This window comes from Spea bombifrons, chromosome 3 (genome assembly GCF_027358695.1).
Source record: "Spea bombifrons isolate aSpeBom1 chromosome 3, aSpeBom1.2.pri, whole genome shotgun sequence".
Taxonomy (NCBI): domain Eukaryota; kingdom Metazoa; phylum Chordata; class Amphibia; order Anura; family Pelobatidae; genus Spea; species Spea bombifrons.
In genome coordinates this window covers 50,731,883-50,756,505 of record NC_071089.1, presented here as the reverse complement: position 1 = coordinate 50,756,505, position 24,623 = coordinate 50,731,883, and the positions used below count along the sequence as shown (strand labels likewise).

At 38.1% G+C, this 24,623-nt stretch overlaps 1 protein-coding gene and 1 long non-coding RNA gene across 5 annotated transcripts in view; both read left to right on the top strand.

Annotated features, from left to right (window-relative positions):
- Window positions 1-24,623, top strand: part of SASH1 (SAM and SH3 domain containing 1) — a 421,695-nt gene that overhangs the window by 45,150 nt on the left and 351,922 nt on the right. The gene's annotated exons all lie outside the window — the stretch shown is intronic.
- Window positions 18,633-18,900, top strand: LOC128483274 (uncharacterized). The gene is made up of 2 exons (XR_008351054.1): window positions 18,633-18,722; window positions 18,794-18,900. It is a non-coding gene; the product is annotated as an uncharacterized LOC128483274 (long non-coding RNA).

The window sequence follows — 24,623 nt, the reverse complement described above, 5'->3', positions numbered from 1 at the left end:
ATTTTAGATAAATAAGGTTTAGGGCTACATCACAATCCTGTGCATTTATTGTAATGTTATACTGTGAATATATCCAATAATTGAATAATCAGCACAATCTTTTTTTATCTTTATGTCTCCTGCAATTTCTCCATTTTACTTGCAAACCTATATATGTTTATGTTTAGATTTGTAGTTGCATTTACTGGAACTGGTCAAAGAAACAAGTGACTGATCATTTACAATATTTACGAGGCTTATTCTATGACACATCAACCGTTCATAACTTTCTAGTTGCATATCAGTAATTTTGACAAACATAGATATAATACATCTACAAGGCCATCATCTCCAAACTGTAGGTTAATGTTTATAAAATGATTATTGGCCAATAAGTAGTATCTATGACCTACTCCTTCCCAATAATCAAGTGTGCTCATTAAGAAAATTATGCATAACATCAAAATGTCAGAATTGTCCTTAAATTATTAGTGAGGTCAGGCAGTTAAGTTTCTTATTGACCATCTAATCTTGAGCATGAGCAAAATACATGTCAATTACAGTATGTCAAATTCACACATTTAGGGCTGCAACAATTAATCAATAAAATCGATAATAATGGATAATGAAAATTATTGTCGATTAGTTGAATAAGTCTGACTGTAAGACTAAGATCCAGATCCCCACAGCGCTGCAGGGGACCTGGATCCTCCTCTCTGGCAGCCGGTGAACGTCTATGTGATGGGCGTAGACAACATCTGCTGCTGCCTGGCACTTCCGCCGGGGCTTCTAGGATGGCGCGCCCCGGTGTGCAGAGGTTGTCTACGCGCATCGCGAAGACGTCCAGCAGCTGCCCGCACTAGACACCAGGAAGAGCATGGGGAACAAGTCGGAGATCATTGGTAAATCTGTGGGGCCAGAGTCGCATATCTGGGAGGTAGAGTGGCATATAGGGGGATATAAGGTATAACTGGGGGGCAGAGTGGTAAGCCTAGGGTCAGATGTGCCTAACTGGGGGCAGGTTGGGATTTTTCTCAATCATAGTTTTTAGAAAACATGAAAGAATTGTTTACATGTGAATTAATATTTACTACTAAAACTTTTTTAGGTATTAAAACCTAGTTTGAGGAATATTGTGTGTTGGGTTCTTCTACCTTTAAAATATAGCTTTTATTATTATAGTAAAATAAGAAGGCGAAATGCCATTGTGATAAAGAGATAGAAGTGTTGTGTGCACAGGGTACAATGAAACATTTTAATGTAAATTTTAAGTTTTTTATTCTGCTCTTTGTTTTTTTTTGTGCATAAAATGTGCATATTGTTTTTTATCCAATGAATCGTAAAAATAATCGGACAACTGATTGTTGTATGTTGCTGTATTTTGAATTATTAGATATTATTGAAAATGGACCCTCCCTTCAGCGAACCCTCCACTATTTAGTATGTTCTGTATCTTGCACAGAGGTTAAGTTTTCCTGTGTTACGGTCAGTAAACATCTGTCTAAACATATCCACATCTGCCTGAGTACAATACACTAAACCGTGCCATTGGTAGAATATTCTGCAAGAACAAAGTCAGAGTTTTCATTGATATAGATTTTCTTATTTCACAAATATAAAACACAACTTATAGAGTCCTTATATCACACATAATCCGTGTATATTATATAAATTCATTTTGGTCCTGTTCTGATGTAGTGCATAATATATTGAAGACACAGGTTAACATAATATTGTTATCAAATGCACATTGTGCTCAGGGAAGTCAATGCCTTTGAGAGTCACAATCACCCATAATGCTAGACAGACTGCGTTCCCTTAATCAGTTTGATACCCTGTAAAATCTCAGTTTAATACTATGAAGAATATTAAAATACTTTTTGCAAGTATCAGTTTGGTACTGAATGGTAAAGTAGTTACCATTTTCCATTTATTTGTAATGGTTTATAAACATTGAGTCTGAATCACCTTTTTTCAGTAACTGTTGGCAGGGGAGCGCTGGCAAATGCTGACCTGAGGGCAGGTAAAGCCGAGTGCGAACCCAGCCCCTTACCCTTTAGTAACTAATGCAGGGGTGTCCACCCTGCGGTCCTCCAGATCCTGAAGGACTACATCTTCCATAATGCTCAATGCTCAATAATTCAGCTAAGGGGCTGGCCGAGGAGTATGGGAGATGTAATTCTGCAGCAGCTGGAGGGCCGCAGGTTGGACATCCCTGAACTAATGTAAACACTAGAACACACGCTTACTCTTACACTATTGTACACATATACACTAATGTTAACATTAAAACATCCTCACTCTATCATCGTACCTTCAGACCATCACGCATCCACAGCATAAGCCTTTCCTTATGGCACACAGTATGAGCAGCCATAAAATTACCGCAAGGACACATAACATTGCGTTACGTGACCCCACTGTGCTCCCACCTTTGTTTTAACTTCCACCTTTGCTCTTTTTTAAAATTAGCAAATTCTGCCAGTCTTGGTGTCTCAGGTTTTAATTTTGTAACATTCACCAATAAATATATCTTAGAAGTATTAACCTATATAAAGTAATAACGCAAGATATTTTACTTTCTTATTGTATTTTTTTATACAAGCTACAAAGTCAGTTATACTTGTATGCTAAATATTTTTTATTAAAACTGCATAAAAAGTGATTTTTTGGCGTGCAAAGGCAAGAGCCGACAAATGAGATGAAAAAATGGTTGCTCAACAATAAATGCTCCTCAGGAAATAGTGCACTGAAATAACAGAATAAAGTTGTATACATGTGTATGTACACATGTGTGTGCATGTGAGAGTGTGCTCATAAGTTTGGATAAAATAACCTAAAAACCTACATTAAAAAGAAACTGTCTTATCTTTCTCTTTTTTTCTCTTCTTTTAAGTTATATATACGAGATACGCCCCTGTATACTCCTTGGTACCAGTGCCAAAAAAGTATGTTATATGTTTGTCATTTGTATGTTAAATTTGTGTTTGTTAGTTTTGGGGAGATCGCACTGGGGGTGTTCTCTCTTTTTTCTCCCCCCTTCTCCTCTCTCTCCCCGTTGTGGTCGGGTGGTACTGGAGACACTCGGAGGGAGCGGTTCGTCCCCTTGGGGGGGGGGGCGTTTTGAATGCGCCTGGAGACCCTATAGGTTTCTTTGATTGCTTGGGATGTGTTTCCCCCCTGGCTGGAGCAGCAGTTTGCTGCTCTGCCTGTGTGAGGGGGATTTCCCCCAAATATTCTCCTGTTTTGTACTGTTATTTTTTGGAGTAGCATAATTTGAAGTCTTGAGAGTCACGCAGGGAACCAAAAATGGAATAGACACTGTTTGATGAAATTAGGTAACTATATAAGGCTTATAATATACATCTATTTATTTACTTTTCGCTTATGGTGAAAAGGAGAAGAGGGTCCTGCTCTAGCGAGCTTACAATCTAGTGGCTGGTTGAGGGGGAAGTGAGACAATAGGAGAGGATGCTTGGATGGAGATGAGTTGATCTGGTTCCGATGATGTGGTATCTAGTTATTTAACTGAGTAAGATTTTTAAGAACAATATTACAATGTATTTATTCAATCTGTAAATGCTTTTTCTGCCTTTTATATAGACATTATTATGTCTTTTTAGTGGTGTAGAACACTGGGACATAGTCCTACTAACTTAGAAAAGAGGGAGGAGGTGGAGGATAGAGGGTCCGAACAGTTAAGGTTTCAGGGGGACCAATATCCTTCACTCTCTATATATTTTTCATTACTAATTTATGTGGCAGCAACTATTACTATATTGATAACTGCTGGGAAACTTGAATAAAAGCATGGAGTATGAGATGTGTGAAGATTTTCAAAAAAAGGTATAAAAGCCGGATATTAGAAGAAAATTACTCTGTGAATTGTGAAATCCCATATCATTCCGAAGGATTGTAATAAAATACACTTATAAAGGTCATTGTATAACATGTTAGATACAGATAACTTACAGCATAATGTGGTTAAATTTTTTTTGCATGTTTCTGCTTTACGTAGAAAAAAGACAAGGTATCAATTTAAAAAAAAAAGGCATGTTTCAAATCTCAAATCTCTTGGAAATTTCTGTTGGCAACATACAGATGCAATATTTGTAGTACTTTGACATAGTGGTGGGTTATTTGAGAATACTCTGGATTGAGCTGTAGTGTAAGACCCTTGTACATGTGACAAACCTGAAAGGAAACTGCTAATTGTTCTTGTGCATAGATGCTTTCAATGAGATCTGATTTTTTGCCAGTTTTCAAGTTGTGCAATATCAGAGGCTCACTTCACAATATATTGTATAACTCTACCAATATATATATATATATATATATATATATATATATATATATATATATATATATATATATATATATATATATATATATATATATATACCCTTTATTCATTCTATATCCTTTGGGCCAAAACAGGAACAGTAATAGACAGACTAACACACATACACACTGCCCATAAACATATGCATATTCACTCTTGCACCTTACACATAATGATTGTGGCTTATACTTGCTTTGCATCCACACATTTGCTTGCCCTAACATTCAAACATCAAACATTATTTTCAAACGTTCAAACACAAACAGACTCTCTTTCCCTTTTCTCATAATTTCCCAATTTCTATTTATCTCTTCCCTTTTTCCCTATTTCTCTCCCTTCTCTTTTTCTTCTTTCTCACGTTATCTGTCCTCCTATTTCTCTTTATCTCCCTCTATCTCTTCCCTTTCTCTTTATGGTGTGCCAGATGCCCAGTCAGGGTGTGATGGCCACCTCAGCTTTTGCTGCAGGAGAACCTCACTAGTGTTGATCATTCATGTTGCATAGAGCAGACACCTCGTCAACTCCCACTTTTTGTAGAATTTGCTGGATTGTATAGTTCTGTTTACAACCATAACAAGTCCACTGCAAATACTGATATTTTACAGTGGTTATGAAACGTATAAAGGTGAAATCCACATTTTTTTAAGTCCAATGTAAATACAAATATCTGTGTTGCAGTGAATCTACTTTTGACTGTCTAAGTTGTTTTAATAAGTCCATCCCTTGCAACTAAGATTCACCATCTGTTCTCTTCAAATTACAAATGCAAAAAGATCATAATTTAGGGGAACATCATAAAAAGAAAATGATACCAGGTTTTAATGCATGCTTTCTTCTTAGAGCAGGCATCTGTTCATTATATTTATTTCTCTACTATAAATCAAGAGGAAATGAGCCTCATAAAAAAGTAAAAATATTTTTGGGTGGCATGCATAAGGAACATGTTTTTGGTTCCTATTTATACAAGTTTACAATCCCCACTAATTTTATCGTCACTTTCCAAACACAATCATTTCTATAAAAAGAAAAGAAAAATTTGTAATAGTGTGTCACTACAAAACACATATCAAAATAAATATTGTGTATGATGTAGTTGAAGAGTTTTAATAGGGAGTAACAAGAGACATTTATTGACCCTTTGGTATACCCTTATATGGTGCATGATGTAGTTTAATTTGTATGAAGTGCGCAATTTGTTTTAATGATTTTGTTAACAGGGAAAACCAAATGGTTAAAAAAGAAGCACTCATTTCAGAATTGTGTGATAAAACATGTAGCCTTACAAAGAATGATATACTGTACAGCAGGGGTCCCAACTAACCGCCTATAAACAACTGGGCCGCACGGCAGTTCCAGGCGCCAGGCGGTTGTTTGCTGCAGGCAAACAGCAGGGTGAGGATCCAGATCGCCCGCAGCACTACAGGGGACCTGGATCCTCCTCTCTGGCAGCCGTGGACGTTTGTACGAAGCAGACAACCTCTGCTGCTGCTGGCACTTCCGCTGGGGCTTCTATGACGGGGGATATCGGGGGAAGAGTGGAAAAATTGTCTTCCAATTGTCTGCCAAACAGCGGGGACCGCTGCAGTATAGTATGCTCGTTTAGGTGTAAACAGTCTCCAAAACTCATGCTAGTATCATTTACCTAGGTACCAAAGTACCTGACATAGTTTCTTATTTTGTTAAATGTTGTAAATAAGGCCATTGGGGTCTGTTATCATCGCTAAGGTGGTCTGTTCATATAACTCATTATGAACAATAAGGTTAACAAAAGTATTCTATTTTAAGTACAATTATTGTCTACAAATGAACTAGTTTAACCTGCAATCTATTCGAACAAGATGGTTACTGTCATATTATTATTGCAAATATGTAAAAATGAGACAGGATGTCCACTAATATATAAAGCAAAATATACATTACCTTTTTATGTGTGACATCACTAAACTTTATTAAATATGTTAAGGTGGCTGAAAAATGTATTCAGCTGCATTTCTAGATGTCAGAAATACCCCTCATTTTTATGCATTTAGGAAGTTACAGGGTACAAAATGGAATATCCCCATACCCCTTTCAAACATGGGGGAAAACTAGTGAAAATTGGCCTAGGGCTTGTCTGTGTCATATTTGCAATCAAACAGCTTGCTTTTGCCATCTAAGCCCTAAAACGTGTCTGTGCCGTCTTTGTCCCCAAGCAGTTTGTCAGTGCCCCCAAACAACTTATATGTGCCTTCTTTGTCCCCAGAGGTCTTGTCAGTGTCCCCAGATTGTCTGTGCCATCTTTGCCACCAAACAGCTTATCAGTGCCCCCAAACAGCCTGCTATTTTCATCTTTGCCAAACAGCTTGTCAGTCCCCCAAATAGCCTGCCTGTGCCATACTTGCCTCCCAAGCACTTGCTAACATACAAACACTTACACATTCACCTTAACACACACACTTAGTCATATTAACTATGAAGACAAAAATAATTTTAGATCTCCTTTGTCTTTAAAAGAGGACATTATGTCACAAAAAATGAGTTAAACATTTATAGTTAAGATGATTTCTATTAATTTGCTTACCTTAGGGCATATTTTATATTGATTAAACTAAATAGATGCATGTCACACTCCCAACTCATTATCTATGATGTTTTAACAAATTTAATCAGAGTTGACCTTTTGGAATTTTTCAGATTTCATACCTTTGTCAATAAGGCATGGATTAAAGCAAGGTCATGAACAAAGTGTATTGGCTGTTTAGCTTTCACCTTAATTAAGTGTTTCTTGGAATGCAGCATTGTAATGTATTTAATATAATTATTGTTTTAAGACTTTCCTTCTGCTAAGGTTTAGAGCCAATTAATGAAACATAAAGAAACACATAAGTGTCTATTTTGTTTTGCTCTGAAGAAAAAGGGATACCCCTCACAACTTCACTAAATACACTAATAGAGTAAGAACCCACCTATAGATAAAACTTGAATGAATCAAAGCATTGATTAATTTGTTGTTCTGCAATTAATTCATTAATTGCAGAACAACAAATGTATATTAAATTACATTTTCCTGTGGTCTACAATAGGGAGAAAAAAACATGTAATCCTCTGAAATGCTAAATAATGGAGCATGTTAGATCCACCACAATTAATTATCATTTGAAGGTGTACAATGAAGGAAGTTCTGCCAATTTTAACTTTATAGTCATGGAAAAAATGACAGTTAGCCCAAGAGGAGGCAATGTGAATCAGAAATTATTCAAGAGAGAGAATAGGAATCTTTTTTACCTTTTATTCTTCCTTGATCTATCTAAGGGAACGTCCATCATTTGACAAACAATTAATAATTATGTCTTAATTCAGCTTATAGTATTTTATATCAATAGTAATGGTTAATGATAACAATACACTATATGGACAACAGGATTATGATCCCAAGCATATTAGGAAACATACAACAAAATGACTGAATAGGAAAAGAATCAGGGTGTTGCAACGGCCTAGTCAAAGTCCAGACCTTTGATTGAAATGCTTTGGTGGGACCTTAAGAGAGCTGTGCATAAACAAATGCCTGCAAACCCCAACAAACTGAAGCACCATTGTAAAGAAGAGTGGGCTGATAAAATAATGCAGAAAATGATAACTTCAAGTTATTGCTGCTAAAGGTGGTTCTACAAGATATTGAATCATAAGGTGTACTTAGTTTTTCACACATGGCTTCTCCAATTTGGCTTTATTTTTATTAAATAAGTCATGACACGGTGTAATATGCCATGCGGTGAGGTTGTATTTACCTATTTTAGACCTGCTAAGGAACAGATGATTGTTGTCCTGATATGTAAAACCATAGAATTGAAAGAGGGTATACTTTCTGTTTAGCACTGTCCTTTAGTGATTGGCTATTAATAGGTTTATATGTTATATAGAGTGCTTAGGAAGTCATTGGATCTGTATAGTCGTAGTTCAGAATTGTGATTAATATTAATTTAAAGTTTGAACTACCCATTTGTTCTTACTCTATTAGTGTAGAGCCATCCTAAATATTTACTGCAGTTTAAAATGATTGAATTACTTAGGAAGCAATAAAGAAATAAGAAAAATGTATTTAAATCTACATTTATACCATCATTTAATTTTTTACTCTTGCATCCAAAATACAAGCTTAATTTATAATGACACATAACAGTATTTTTTTTCATTTTTATGGTAGAAAGGTATTAAAGATTTACAGTGATGTCATAATTATAATAAAATGAAATGTCACTTCCATTTGTAGTCAGCATTTATATGATTCTGATGTATCAGCACTCAGGCAAATTGCTCTGTTAAGTGTAACACACTGACAGAATTTCAGAAAGTCACCAATTGGATGGGCAATGGCTACTTAACGTTAGTTTCTTAATCATTGAAGTGTTGCTTCTAAATTTTGGCATGTTATCGAAAAAAAGGAATTTGCATGAATATAGGCTACAAAATTGCTTCCAAACCATTAACCCCTTTCCAAGAATCCCATTACTGTTGAATCATTCCTAGATTATTTTGTCACCTGGGACCAAAATGCATGGCACTAAGGTGGTTATAAATAAATTACGTTAATTCATGAGTTCAGCTATGCATTATAAAGGGCCCAACTCCAGCAATTCAGTTAAATTAAACGCAAAGTCAACATGCTATGCGATATTAAACCCAGTAACATTTTCATATGAAGAGGGCATCATCTCTCCATCATGGGTAACAGAGAATTTACACCATGTGTTAGGATGCAGGTAAGCAGGTCGGGTAGAAGCCCAGTTGTAGGGGACACCTGAGGCTCTGTATCCCATGATGCATGGCGACAAACTGGTAAGTACAGATGAGTGAAGAGAGTCACACTCTCACACTCTGGATTACGATAAAAAGTCTATATTGAAATATGCTGGCTAAACAGAAGTATGCACAGGACTTTATACAGCAGAACAAAACACAAACAGGATGCAGGCTGTAGGTAAACACACGGGTTGGAAAGTCTCTGGCCAGGACACTGCAGCTGGATAGCCCACACGGACAGGGCTCCCAGAAGACGACTGGAGCACTCTGCAGGGGTCATGACAGGAATATGGCTGAAGCCCTCTGAACTAGGACTCACCTCAGACTCAGATGGGGATGGACTAGGACAGACACCTCGGACTCGGATAGGGCACACGACAGGAAACCACAGGCAGAGAAGACGTGGTTAGGTAAGCGGGGTCAGAACCAGAAGATCACAGGAGCAAGCTGAATCATAAGACTGGGAACTGGGTCAGAGCAAGCTGGGTCAAAACAGGTAGGATCCGCACAGAAAACTGCTAGCAGTAGCACAGGACCAAACCCAGAACAGCAGCAGTAGGATGTATTCACTGCAATGCAAGTCCTGTAATGAGAGCCAGAGCAGGTATTTAAGGAGAAAATCAACACTCAGGTAAGCTGGTGCAGTTGGTAAGGTCATTGGCATACACAGTTCTTGTATTCTGACAGGTGAGCTTTAGAGACTGCAAATAGAAATTCCTCCTGGAAAAATAAAAACAGAGTTCTGGCCAGAAGGTTGGAGCCCTAACACCATAGCTGCAGGATTGAGCAGTGTGTACGGAGAAGAGGGTCTACCCCACCATGCTGTGTGCAGGAAGGAGAAGGACTACCAGGTGGTGTTGTATGCGGGAAGGGAGAGGGTCTGCCAAATAGTATAGTGTCTACTAAGAAGAGGTGCTGTAAGGGAGGGGTTGCTGCACAGTATCATGCACAGTGGGGGCAGTATTATGGAGAAGCGCTACTGGTTGTCGCTGTAAGGGCTGCTAGAGAGTGCTGTGCGCTGGTGGAGGGAGCATGAGAGAGAGAGAAGAAAGAGGGAAAAGACAGAGAGAGGGAAATGAAGACAAAAAAAAAGTAGACTAATTTAATAAGGCTTCACAAAAATCATGTATTTCCATTTACATTAATTACATTAAAAAAGTTAGTCTTTTGCTGTCTCATGATATGTTTACAGAAAAAGCACATTATTGGTCCAGTTTTTACAATATAATCAAATATAATATGTTTAATGTAATATATTTTTTTGTACCATCTATTACCTAGAGCAATTTCATCCCATCATGTCAGATAATGTACTGTATATTGTATTATTTTTCTAATTTCTTTTTCTGTTTTGTGAAATTATTGAGTTATATCTGCATTTGTATACCATGAACCTGGCAAAAAGAATTGTAACCCTCTTGCCACCATGCATCTATAGTGTCAGCATTACCATGCACTTGAGATAAAAGTGTTGGTCATGTGCTTAACGTCTGAGACCCACCTTGGCATAAGACATCACTATTATCTGCCTGCTTTTTTAAATTGCTTTTTACCTCCAGATGCTCAAGCTCCATGTATGAAATTTAAATGTTTATTATTGGTTGTCTTATTATTTAGCTTAAAAGCGAATGCTTCTTTTTTAAGTGTTCTTTTTTTTGCTTGACTACAGCAAATACAGTAGTCTCCTATGCTGTATTTAATCTTCATATATTCTGTGCCAGACACATTGAGCACTCCTTAGAGAACAAAACCCGATAATGAATGTGAGATGTGAGTGACTTCTCTGTGATTGTGTTGGTACGTCTCATAAGTCTGCTATGAGCCGTTCTCAGCAGGGGTAGCCCCAGACCAATATTTCTACCTTGTTTAAATAAGCTGGCATATTGTGGGTATATGACAGCATGCTCTGTGGATGATCTTGTCTCAGAACCCTTGGTTGTTTTCATTCCCTAAACTAATACATTTTTTTGCAGCAGACCTTGAAGTGCAATTTATTCTACAGTAATTCTTCATTCTGGAAATGTTGGCATGCATTTATTATATGTTGGAGTTTTTTTAACAGTAAGTTTATGTAAATAATGAATATGCTTGAGGAATTAAACTGCCATGTCAATCGCTCTAAAGTAAAAAGCTGTATTCATAATATGTAAATGCTGAGGAGGGTTTCAGCCTTGGTGCAACAACAACTAAACAGCCCAATAATCAATAGTCCCAAACACTTTTGGTAGAATATACACTCTCTAGACAAGCATATGAGACCACCTCTGAGGGGGTTGTGAATTAATCTGCTCTATCACAGTTAATGATCAGAAAGAAAAAAAATTGACAAGGTAAATCCAAAATACAGCTAAAAACATTTTTATGATAGATCTTAAAATCGATCATTTATTATTTACACAGATGTTTGGTATTTTGTTGGTGAATATATGCCTACTATATACATTCAGGCTACATTGTTCTGCCTAATTTTAGCTTTATCCAAATAATATATATGAGTATTTCAGTTTCTACTGACCACTTAATGATTTGTCTAGACATTTCTGAAAAGGATTTTCTTGCGTTTAAGTCATTGTACACCCTTCTTAAAAGAACTAATTGAGTTGATCAAGTTCAATATATGTCAATTTGATCTTAAATGAAAACATGCATTTTCCATTCTGTATAACCTAACAATATGCTGCATGCCATTCAAGCTTAGAAGCCATTTTTCAAAGGTCATGCAATATTGTCTGCAGGTAATTCAGCCAACAGGCTTAGACTCAAAAACAAATCAAACTATGTGCATATTGCAAAATATAATCACAGCAATAATCTTGCCCTAAATCATTTCAGACTGAAAATGTCAAATATATAACTATGAAATAGCAATGTAAAATAATAAAATTATAATTGTATTGACTGGATACCATCTTTGTAAGGGGACTCAGCTGAAGGGTGTAACTAGAAAACATACATTGTATATTGGTTAACCAACAACATACTAACTATTAGGGTCCTTGCAAATACACATAAACAACAAATGTTCACCAAAAAATAAGAAAATCATGACCTCTGTAAAGTGACCCCTGGTTGTGCCTAGTTTCAAAAATATTCATTTGTTCCTATTAGCAGAAAAAAGAAACAACATCACCATCATGGTCATCTCTACAACAGGGAAAATGGGACAGCTTCCCAGAGCCCAGATATTAATAGATTAGATGCACTTTTCATTGATCTTAACTAAACTGATCATAGTGTATCAGGGTGTTATTAGAGGCAGATAATGTGTGGGATAATATAAGGTTAAACTGATAAGAGCAGATTCCACCCCTCTCTTCCTCAGGTTGTTTGTTCCATTCATGCTGCCTGACGTGCCTGTCGGGAGTGCTTCCTGTGCCAAGGTGTGTCTGTGGGGTAGTAGAGAGACTGCCTGGTTTGTGTGATGCCCCTTTTGTGTGTTCAAATACAGATGAGTGAATGCAGGCCGTATAATTACTCTTTGGGATGGCCACAGTAAACTGAAAATGTGTCATCTGATTAATCCAGCACTACATATCTGTGTAAAATACACTAAAACTCAACAAAAAGGACTATATAGAAAACTCTAGCATTATTTTAGCCACTGGGTATAGAGATTCTAGTGGAAAGTCTGAAAATATTAATATTTTAACCAATAGCATGGTCCAATTAGCAGGAACCTTTCATTGTCCAGAAGGTTTTAAGACCACGTGTCAAGTATTCACTTTTCATACATAACTTCCTAAAGGTACACTTCAGGCTTTGTAATTGGCAGCAATGACTTCTACCTCGTCACAGACACCGTTGTCTGCATATATACAACAGTTCAAATGTTTGGGATCACTTAGAAATTTAGGGAAGCAAATGTTGTTCATTAACAGAACATACATTGGATCAGAAATGCAACGTTGTTAATGTTGTAAATGACTATTGTAGCCGGAAACGGCTATTTTTTAATGGAATATCTTCATAGGCATACAAAGGCCATTTATCAGCCACCATCACGCCTGGGTTACAATTGGATGTTGTGTTCACTAATCCAAGTTTAAATCTTAAAGGCGAACTGACCATTAGAAAACCTGTTTGCAATTATGTTAGCACAGCTAAAACTGTCCTTGTTTTTTAAGAAAACAGATAAGTTACCCCAAACCACATAAATGAGAAAAAATGTTAGTGATTTAAACCAGTGAAGGAATCAGTAATATTTTAGTATGAATATTATATTTTTTCACAAAGAATTAAAAAAAATATATTTTTTTAATCAGTAGAATACACATCAGGGTGTGCTCCTCTCCGGAATCACACAGACATTACGCAATCCTAAAGATAGGACTGGGTGCTTCATTAATCTTGGCTGTAGATTTGGTACGCTTATTACAAGTGATTTAAATAGTTTAATACAGCACATTTGCTAATGTCGTTAAAGTGGTTTAAAAATGCTGCCAACTAGCTCCCTACTGAAAATGCTGAATGCTGTAATATTATCATCACAAACTACATAATCAGTGACAGGCTTCTTCTTCACTCATTTTCACAAGGCCACCCAAGTATGCATAATACATAAGGTATATTATATGTGTATTATGCTAACTGCATGCAGATTAACATCATATTAATATACATGTGATGGTCATCCTATTTCTTTGGGAAGCCAGTTATATTTTTCCAAAACCGGTCCTTTAAGTTTGCCTGTTTGAAAAAGATACTGCTAAATATTCATGTTTATAGATTTTTTGCTTTCGGTAATGTCTTCTTTTATACTTCAAAGGCAAAACAGTTTGCCTTTGAATATTACAGATATCAAAAGACTTTGCAACACTTTTGTTATAAAAAAAAGCGCTATGAATTCAAAAACGATATTAATGGATTTGCTTGCCATTCCTTTGGAGCTACTGATTAAAGAGGAACCATTATATTTGAGTTCAAACTATAACCGAATACCAAACTGGAAACCTTGTATCACTTGGGTTTTTTTTTTTTAGTCTGTTATTAATATTTATGTTTTCCAGCTCTGGCATCAGGCCTGCGTATACCAAAGACACAGCTAGGAAATTTCATGCAAATGTTCCCTTTGTTTGCCAAAATGAAACCGATAGTAAAAGCTATAGATTTCTATACCAGCCATTCTTTACTGCTTTAAAAGTGCTGAACTTGGAAGAAAAAAAGCATTGAAAAAAAAATCTTCCTTGGTTACTAAACGGTTTTGCTCCGGCTTGGACTGACCATTGGGCAAACTAGTCCTTCAGTGTGAGGATAGATACATACGGCTGCATGCTGCACACGCAAAAGAGAGTAGGATGAGGCCAAGTGAATCAAGCTGGTGCAAACATACACATACACCATTTTAATCCACAGCCCATCCCCAGTTTTGCTTTTAGCGTTCAAAGCAAAAGAACTTGTACACAAAACGTAGCAAAGCTTGCAGATCTAGCCAAGATGTAACATGATTTAGAAAGATTTTACGTATATTGTGGCAGGATGGCCCGATCAAAACAAGAAACTCCAAACACCAGCAGAATAAAAGCAAAATGTGGTTTATTGCAGCTTTTGTATGGTCCACAGTGTTGCACCTACAGTATAAATAAACAAAAAACAAAAAAACAAATCCTACCCCATCTTGGAGACTAACTATACAAGGTTCTTACCTCACTAACTAACCGGCCAACTAATCCAGTCCCAGTCATAAAAGTAATAGCAGCACCACACAGTATTTTGGACCGTACCTTTTTATAAAGTCTGAGGGCCTCTGGCTTGACTGTCTCTCTCCCTGTTTCCAGACAACTAATGCCACCCTTTAAACACCTGAGTGCAGGTTAATTGGTTCTACCTTCTGACCTCCCAGCAGTTAACCCCCTCATGCTGGGAATAATGAGCGTTCCAACCTGCTACTAATATACACAGACTGCGTTACCTTGCCACAATATATACTATATAATATATATATATATATATATATATATATATATATATATATATATATATACGTATATATAGTTTATATGATGAATTACAAATATATACTAGAAAAAGGTGGGTATGGTCCTGCCCAAGTGGCCTTACAATATATTCAGGGTATAACCACACAATATGTAATTATTAACAGGTAATAGTTTAACCCCTTAATGACAATTTCTGGCACGGCACGGAAAAACAAGACAAATGACGTGCCAGAACCGGCACGTCTTTAAACGGGTGCAGAAAGCAATCTACGTTCGCTTTCTGCACCCAAACGGCGTTGCTGTAATGCCTCGACCTCGAGGCATTCAGCAACGCCACGATCGGCACCAGGGGCCATGTCTGGCCCCTCCCCGGGGCGCCAACAACCGCCATACATTGTATGGCGGGGGACGCCCGTTTTAAAAAGGCGTGATCAACGATCACCTCCTAAACTTAAGTGGTGTCGCTGGAATGCCTCGATCAGGAGGCATCCAGCGACACCAAACACTTACCTTTGGATGGACTGTGACCGCTCCGGAGAGCGGTCACAGCCGCAGCTGCCGGTGATCTTCGCCATCCGCAAGATGGCGGCGGCCCGGGAAAAAAAACAATAAAGGTGAAAAAGTCTCCAGACCCTCTAGAGAACTCTGGCTCCACTTGCAGGTTGAATACAGGTACTGCATTCAACCATGCAAGTCAATGGAGCCCAGCTTTCTAATCACAGTGTGATTAGTAAAAATAAATTAAAAAATAAAATAAAATTAATAATAATTAGAAAAAAATAGTAAAAAAAACAGTTAAATGTAAAAATAATTTCCCACTGATGTCACTATCAGGGGAACCTTCAAGTTGAAAAAAATTTTTACAAATTTTTTTTAAAAAGGCAAAAAAAAATTAAATATATATATATATAAAAAATATATTTTTGTGAGCAAGTCCTAAAATTAGCACATTAGCTTAAAACAATTCTCGCATGGAAAGAGTTAAAATACTGGCATATTAAATGCCCATGGGGTGTCTACTTTTAAAAAATGTATGATTTGATGGGGTAAATTGAATTGGCCGGGTTCAACAATGTCCCAATTAACACTGGGGAAGGATGGCCACACATCTAATTTCCAATTAGAAAAATGCACACGTCCCAAATGTGGCCTTTTAGTTCCCCCCAAAAATGGCATATGGGGTATCACTGTACTCAGGAGATGTTGCTGAACACATATTGAGGTGTTGTGTGACAGCGGCATATACCAGGAGCTGTAAATTCATACAGAAAGTAGGTGTGCGGGGGTGTGTGTAGGTGTGTGGGGGAAAAATACACACAAAAAAATACTACTGCAAACTTTGAAAAAATTCTGGTGGTAAAATGTGTGCATGCAAAGAGTTAAAATACCAGCATTTAAAATACCCTGGTGTGTCTAGTTTTAAAAAATATATGGTTTTATAGGGCACTCTGAAATGGCCCGGCTCAAAGATGTACCAAATAGGGCATGGGCAGTGGATCCCCAAATGCCAAAGTTCAACATTGAAAAATGCGCATGTCCCAAATGTGGCCCTTTTGCCCCCAAACAGCCAGGCAAAATCATACATCAGGAGATGTTGCTAAACACATATTGGGGTGTTTTATGATAGTGACATATACCAGAACCTGTTTATTCATACTGAAGTAAAATGTGTGTGAAAAAACAAATGCAAAAAAAATTACTACCATAAAGTTTGACAAAGGCTGATGGTAGAATTAGTGCTTGGAAAGGGTTAAAATACTAGCGTTTGGAATACCCTGGGCTGTCTAGTTTTCAAAAATATATGACTTGATGGGGTAAATTGCATTGGCCGGCTTCAAAGATACCCGAAATGGCACATGGGGGGAAGAATTACCAGATTTGGAAAAAATGGCTTTGAAATAGCAAAACGCTACCTGTACTTATTGCCCCATAATGGGTAGAAAAAAGCAAAAAAACATAAAAACATTGGGTATTTCTAAACTCAGGACAAATAGTAGAATCTATTTAGCAGGTTTTTTCATTACCTTTTATAGATGAGTAAAATATTTTTCAACTAAAAGTTAGAAACAGTCATTTTTTCAAAATTTTTCACCATATTTTATACTTTTTTTAATAGTAAATAATATGATACAATCAAAACAATGTCATCTAAAGAAAGCCCTTCTTGTCCTGAAAGAAACAATATCTAATGTGTGTGGGTTCAGTAAACGGGAAAGAAGAAAATTACAGCTAAACACGAGCAGCGCAGAAATGTTAAAACGGCCATTGTTACGAAGGGTACAAAAAGTAAAATCAGCCTTTGTCACGAAGGGGTTAAGATGGTCCAGTCTCAGTCACTTATGTGGAATGAAAAAAAAGGTAGTTTATCCAATTATTAACCTATTTTTCTTTTGAGGTGTCAGTAAGAATGGAAGATAATGCATTTGTTTAAGTTAGAGAGTTGCTGTGTTTTGGTAAAGGGTGAGGTTGATCTAAGCAGGTATAAAGAGGAGATCTTTGTATCAGTTTATTTCTATGTTGACAGAGGCTATGAAGCTGATCTCCAATTGTGTTTTAAATTGAGATTGAATCACTCCATCTCTGTTACCTGTGTTTTGTTAAAAAACCAACATTTGCTGTAAGCTTTACCCAACGTGGGGTTCTGCCCCACGTTGGGTAAAGCTTACAGCAAATGTTGTTTTTGTCTCTACAGGGTCCCTCAAAAGCTAAAACCAAAATTGTAAGTATATTGTATTAACCAGTCAATGGCAACCTGACTTGAGTCCCTATTCAAATCATTGCTCTGCATTAGTTTGTAAATGTGTTATTTGTTGAAGTGTGTATTTTAAAAAAATGTAAACTAACAGAACTCTTCTTAATAAGGTACATCAAATGCATTAACATACAGGAACATGAATAATTGTATAATTATAATGTGTATATAACATATACACATTAAACATATATAACTTAAACCACTTTTAAATCTGTAATTTGAGGCTTTTACAGTGGCTTTAGACTAGCATTGCCACCTCTTACTGAGCCATTTCCTGGAAATCCTCGAAGGATTGCTCCTGAGGAATGAGGATACGGTCGGGTTGTAGACGATTGACTAAGAAGACGTTTCCTGGGCAGGTGTGGGGTGCTCCCTCTGTATTCCATTAACAATTAAACACTTAAAAGGTATGTAGGTGATTTCAAATGTGGACGTTGCATTTGGACGCTGTTGCTGTGTAGTTTTAATCTGAGGTCCAAAGAACTGTGAATAACTGCCAACAAAGAGAGAGACATGAGTGGGAAAAAATAGAAAAATGAGTGAGAGGAGAGAGGAAGACAAGAGGAAAAAAAGAAATAAAAAAAAACAGGAGAAGAGATGAAGGGGAAAAATAAGAAAGAATAGGAGAGAGGGACAAGAGAAAATAGGGAGATGAAGGAAAGCATAAAAGCAGAGAGAAGAGCACCCACACTCCCTCATCCAACTTACTTACCTTAAGTGAAGCCTCGGCCTGCATTGAATGCAGTTTGCTGCACTAATACCACGGGGTCGATGTTACGTGACCCCGCGCTAAACCGTGCTGCTATTTACATTAATGAATTTGTTGCTAGGCTGTGTCTAGAAATCTAGTTACACATAAAGCCTTCACCATGGGAGTTATTAGTCATGCTAGGCTTAAAGTGACATGCACTATGATTGGACATTTGCTGTATGCCTCACCCATCATGACCAAGGATTCCCATCAAGGCTGTGCTTGATAGTGTTGTTTGGTGTATAGAGATGAGGGGCAGTCAAATGGGGTTGTGCTTAGTGTGGAGTGGCTGCTGGATTGTGCTATGTGCAAGGGAAAGGGAGAGACGAAAGAATACGATACGATACGATACGAAGGGAAAAAAAGAGAGACAAGAAAGGAATGGAAACAGAGTGGAAGAAATGAGAAAGGAAGAGGGAGAGAGAAAGTGCATTCCATTGTAACAATCGCTATAAAGTAATCTGTTAAGCATACAGTAGATTCTTCTTTAGGAGGGACAGTTTTTCTCCTTGGGACTCAAATATTTGTGCCTCCCATTTTTAGATGCCCAAAATGTTTGTATAGTATGAGTGTTGCACAGCCATAAAACTAGCAGTAATAATTAAATCATTCTTTTTTTTTTGTTTTTGTTTTTTTACAATTTAAATTGTGTGATTTTGCTAACTTTGTGACGCAAAATAATGATTTTATTAAAGACAGGAGGCGAATATTATGCAAATCTCTCTTTACTACTCCCAAATAGCAGCAAAGAAAATATTACAGCACTGAAACAGTTAACAGAAAACTGAACATCACACCAATAGCACAACAGCAGAGTATATATAAGGACCCTGAGTAACTGCCAAATCCTCTTTCTTAGCTGATCTTGCCGTAACATAGTCCCCAAATTTGAACTTCTGCATCTTAAAGGTTCAGAAAGTGGAAACTGAAGATCGTCGGGCCACAACCACATTCTTTGTCAGGAAGGCAAATAACAGCCGGAACGGTGACAACAGGAGCCCCCAGATGCCAGAAGAACAAGTCGTCCTCTGCGGTGCTGAAGGCAAATGCGGCAAATTTAACCTAATGACAGTAGCAGAAGGGAGGGTTAATAAACAATATAAACAGGGTGGGATAATATTCGCCTCCTGTCTTTAATAAAATCATTATTTTGCGTCACAAAGTTAGCAAAATCACACAATTTTATGTCAAGACAGGAGGCTTCATATTATGCAAGTTTAAAGCAATTAGAAACGTCAATGAATCATAGAAGTCGAAGCATGCAATACAGGTTTAAAATAAAACTGTTTGAATGTAGATTCCCGGGACCAGTCTGCTGCTCTAAGAATATCTTCTAAACGAACTCCTGAGGAAAAAGCGTTAGAAGCCATAGCACCTCTGAGTGAATGAGGTTTAAACAGTGAAGTGTCAATACCAGCTAATTGCATAACCCACTTAATCCATCTCGCCAGAGTGGCTGATGAAACAGGAGCATAAGGTTTACGGTAGGAAATCAAAAGTTGAGAAGAAGAAGGTTGTCTTAGAGACAAAGTTCTGTCTAGATAATGACGTAAACATTGCACAACACAGAGGTGAGGTTGATCAGGAAAACTAGGATAGGAAACAGATCTGAGAAAAGTCTTAGTTCGACGATAAATAAAGAATGTGACACCAGAAGGAATAAAAGATTTATTATTGAAATCCAGAGCCTTGACATCAGACACTCTTTTACACGAAATTAAACATAAAAGCATAGTAAGTTTTGCTGACAATTGTTTTAGAGAAAGAGAATCATTCGCAGGCCATGAGGAGATAAAATGAAGAACTATGGTAACGTCCCATGTTTCCATATACCTTGGAACCGGAGGATTTTGAATCTTAACACCTTTTAAGACCCTGCATATCAAAGGATGTCTGCCTATAGGCACATCATTGACTAAAATATGGTGTGCCGAGATCGCAGAGCGATATAGATTGATAGTTCTGTAGGCTTTACCACTATCAAACAAAGATGCCAAAAAATTTACAACATGAACTACATCTGCTCGAACGGGATCCAGACCCCGTTCCAAACACCAGCAAGACCATACTTTCCAGGCAGATGCATACACTGCCCTGGTACCTGGTGCTCTAACATTGGATAGAATGTCGGTAGCTGCTTCTGAAAGTCCCTCGATAGATGAGGGATTCCCGAAATCAGCCATGCCACTAAGGTAAGTGATCCGTCTAGAATCAGTTGATGAGATTCTCCCTGAGGGTTGAGTAGAAGATCCGGAAAGGATGGAAGTAATCTTGGGGCATCTATGCTCAGTTCCAGAATCGTTGGGTACCAAGGTTGTGATTGCCATAACGGGGTGATGAGGACTATGGTAGCCTTCTGTGTTCTGACCATCGATGCAACTCTGGGAATCATGCAAAACGGTGGGAATGCATAATGTAGATCCCGAGACCAATCCTGCAGAAAAGCGTCCACTGCTAGGGCTTCCGGATCTGGTCTCCAACTGAAGAACTTGGGCAATTGGGTGTTCAACCTGGACGCAAACAGATCTACCTGGAAGGGGCCCCAGAGATCCGCTAGTCGTTGGAAAATGGATTGGTGCAGTCTCCAGTCGCTGGAATCCTTTAAATATCTGGAGTTCCAGTCTGCTACCGTGTTCAAAAGACCTGGAATATATTCTGCCTGAATCGTGATGCCACGATCCAAGCAAAAATGCCAGAAATCTTTTGCCAATTCGGTCAAAGGTCTCGAGCGAGTACCCCCCAGACGGTTTATGTATCTTATCGCAGATACATTGTCCATTTTCAGTAACACGCAACAGTTCACTTTGTCCTTTGCAAAGGACTTTAGGGCAAAGGATCCCGCTAGAAGCTCCAGGCAATTGATGTGAAGATCTACTTCCTGAGAAGACCATCTGCCTCCCGTAGTTCGATATCCGCAGCGCGCTCCCCAACCGAGTTGACTGGCGTCTGACTCTATGACGATGTCCGGAAGAGAACTGAAAATGGGCTTGCCGTTCCATGCATCTACGTGTTTCAGCCACCAAAGAAGTTACTCTCTTGCTTCGACCGTAAGAGGTACTAGGTCTTGGTAGATTCGACCTGCTTGGAGATGACGATTCTTGAACCTTTGCAGAGGCGCTGGGAAAATAGCTTGAATCGAAGCTGACAGCATTCCTATAATTCTTGCAATTTTTCTCAATGAGACTAAACCCTTTGATAGAACTGATCGAATTTCCTTCTTTATGAGGCTGAGTTTGGAGGTCGGAAGACTTAACGAAGCATGTATGGAGTTTACGGAAAACCCGAGAAACTCCAATTGGTGCTGAGGAATCAACACAGACTTCTCTTGGTTTATGACGAAACCCAAGCTGGTAAGAGTTTTGATGGTCCATTGAGTGTGAATTCGTCCCTGATGCTCGCTTTGAGACATGATGAGAATGTCGTCTAGGTAGATAATCAGCCGAATTCCTCTGCTTCTTAACAGGGAGATCACTGGTTTCATTAACTTTGTGAAACACCAAGGGGCTGATGTTAGGCCGAATGGTAGACATGTGAATTGGTATTTGACGTTCTTCCATTGAAACTGTAGGAATCTTTGGTGCGGCACATGTATAGGAACCGTCAGGTATGCGTCCTGTAAGTCTATCTTCGTTAACCAATCTTCTGGAAGGATAAGGTCTCTTAGATTGTGAATACCTTCCATCTTGAAAGGTTGATAGGTAACCCATCTGTTCAGATCTTTGAGGTTTATGACTGGACGGTAACCTGCATCTTTCTTTTTTACTAGAAAGAGATTGCTGAGAAAACCTGGGGAAGAAAACTGAACAGGAACAATAGCCGCTTTGTGCAATAAATTTTGAATTTCTAAGTCTATAGCTAGAATGTCTGATTTTTGGAAAGAAATAGGGGGAGGTGGGTAGGGTTGTACAGGAATTTCTATGAAATCTATAACATACCCCTTGACCGTCTGAAGCATCCAAGGATCCTGAGAAATCATAGACCATTGATGGAAAAAATGGATTAGTCTGCCCCCCACTCTCTGAGGAAATAGAGAAAATTGAGGTCTTACCTGAAAAAGATCTAGGCTTTTGCCACCGTCTACCACCTCTCTGTCTCCAGGAAATCCCTCTAGATTGGAGAAATGTATTTCTCTCCCGTGGTTCTTGTTGATGTTGGGATTGCCAATAGTTTCTGGAACCTCTGCCCACATTGTGGGAAGACATGGATCGGCCGGCAAAGCGGTTCCTTCCTTTACCAGCCCTGTCAAAAACCTTCTGGGAAAACACTCTTTTAAGAGATGACTTTGCTTTATCAAATGATGTAAATGTATTAACGAATTTCCCTAACTCTTTCACAAAAGAGTCTCCAAAAAGGTTACCCTGGGCTGACGGACCAGGTTCCTTAGTTGACAATGATGACAATTGAGGATCCAATCTGAGTAAGAGGGATCGTCTTCTTTCACTGGATAAAGCCGAATTAGCGTTACCAAAAAGACAAATGGCTCTCTGAATCCAGCCACTTAAAATATCTGCATCTAGAGCAGAATGAGAAAGTCTAGCCTGTTCCACTAACTCAAATATTTTAGTCAGAGGGCCTAATATGTCCAGGAGTTTATCCTGACAACTTCTAAGAGAACGGTCAATACCCTTTCTGGGGTCTTTACCAGTTTTAGATAAATATTGAACAATAGGAGCATCAACGATAGGGGTCTGCTCCAATTTGTCCTCCAATAAGGGTCTAGGGCATTCAGCCCTTAATTTATTTCTGGTATTTCTCTCCATAGGTTTGCATATCCACGCTGTTAAGTATTTTGTAATATGTGCATCTGGCTTCCAAGCCAGAGAGCGAGGATGGCGGAGAGTATCTGGGTCAAACATTAGGTCACCAGCTTCATCCCTTAGGGAAGAAATATCGGTGTCAACTTCCCTTTTATCGGGGTCATAAACGCTGTCAGAGCCATCAGAATCTGAAGCAGTGTCTTGTAATTTGGAGGTTTTGTCTACATAAGAGTCATTTGACTCACTACTGGAAGTACTGTGAAAGGATTCAGGTTTCATTCTTGGCCTTTTAGGCCTAATTAATTCTATCTCCTGAGAGGGTCTTATGTGTGATTTAGCAACACATGTATGTATGCTACTCATAGGCTGGAGCGAGTCATTATGGTCTTGGTCTTGCATAGATTGGAAATATCTAAGTTTTGAATCCTCCGAGTTACGGAGAGCATGACCGTCACAATGGCGCCTTTTCTGAAGGGCCTTGCCTGATTTAACTCCATCTTTCACATTATCTCCCACTTGGGGGGTCTGACTGAACATTTGTATATCAGCTTTTTTAGGAGCCATGGTGTTAGCAATGGCCACTGACATAGATTTAGCTATAGCTTCAGACATATTAGCCATAGCCGATTGGAATGCCTTTGAAACAGATTCCTCCATAATGTGATGTAATTGAGTGTCAGATAAATTAATCTCCTTATCACTGTTAGGTGAAAGGGGACAGGCATCCACATATGAGGAAACGGATTTTGAAGAATCCATTTAGAAAAGAATAGCTGTACTGACTGAAAAGATACCTGCTAGAGGAAAAATCGCCGTCTGAAACAAAGCTATACCACGCTGCTACGATATGAATTACCGCGTCAGAGCTGTGGGCGGGGAATTGCAAGTTGAGGTACTGAGCATGTGCGAAAAACTTCAGTCAGATAGACAAAACGGAAGAAAAATGGCGGTTTCCGAAGGAGAACAACCAGAGATAACGTACACATAAAGTGGAAAGTAAAAGGGGGTTAACGCAGTGAGTAAGCAAACAGACATTTAATAAAATGGAAACTAAAACAGAAATTATGAAGTAAATAACGTAGAATAATGAAAGAAACAATATATACCATAAATGGAATACATGAAATTCAGCATATATAGGTTGAAAAACAACCAAAATATGTATAATAGAAAATCACAGGTACTTATCTTTCTAGGGAGCAGCAAAGAAAGAGGATTTGGCAGTTACTCAGGGTCCTTATATATACTCTGCTGTTGTGCTATTGGTGTGATGTTCAGTTTTCTGTTAACTGTTTCAGTGCTGTAATATTTTCTTTGCTGC